This window comes from Octodon degus, unplaced genomic scaffold (genome assembly GCF_000260255.1).
Source record: "Octodon degus isolate 3935 unplaced genomic scaffold, OctDeg1.0 scaffold00222, whole genome shotgun sequence".
NCBI lineage: Eukaryota > Metazoa > Chordata > Mammalia > Rodentia > Octodontidae > Octodon > Octodon degus.
In genome coordinates, this window is record NW_004524798.1 from 4,404 (window position 1) to 5,042 (window position 639).

General features: G+C 47.3%; 1 non-coding gene across 1 annotated transcript; it reads left to right on the forward strand.

The window, feature by feature from the left end:
- Positions 1 to 154: 154 nt before the first annotated feature.
- Positions 155 to 378, forward strand: LOC111813779. Its single transcript, XR_002818952.1, has one exon. It is a non-coding gene; the product is annotated as a small nucleolar RNA U3 (small nucleolar RNA).
- Positions 379 to 639: the final 261 nt, after the last annotated feature.

Sequence of the window (639 nt, forward strand, 5' to 3'; positions counted from 1 at the left end):
GGGGGAGACGCTCCCTTGGGGGAACGCAGGGGCGCGCATTGGTGTGAGCGCGCGCGCGCGCGGGGGAGGAGGTGCGCTCGCTCCAAGAGGAAGTCGCCACGAGTGTGATGTGTGTGCATTGCGGGGAGGAAGTGAAGGCGAGCAAGAAGTTGTTAAGGCCCTACTTTCAGGGATCAGTTCTATAGTATGTTACTAGAGAAGTTTCTGTGATCGTGTATGGTACCAGAAAACAAGGGGAGGAGGCGGCGTAGCGTTCTTTCCTGAGCTCTCGGTGTTTCCTTGCTGTAACTGCCTCTTACCAGCTTACCATTGGTGATCATTCTTGCTCCTTTCCTAGAGGGAGTAAGAGGGAAGGGGAAGGAACGCAGCTTGAGTGGTTTTTGGTTTCATGCGCTTGTAAGTAGTAGTTTTTGTAGGTTGTATTGAATGGTGTTATAGTTTTTGGAATTTCTCTTGTTATTGGTGAGTAAATTATCAGTTTGTTCATCTCATTGCGGGTTTTTTTTTTTTTAACGAAGTTACATGGTTATATTTCCTCTATCGCGTGCCCACAAAGCTTCAGGATGTTCAGTCAGTGCTGCTTATTCTTTTATACGTTCATAATTGATGCTCCTATCCACAGTCTTGTTTGTATTTGGG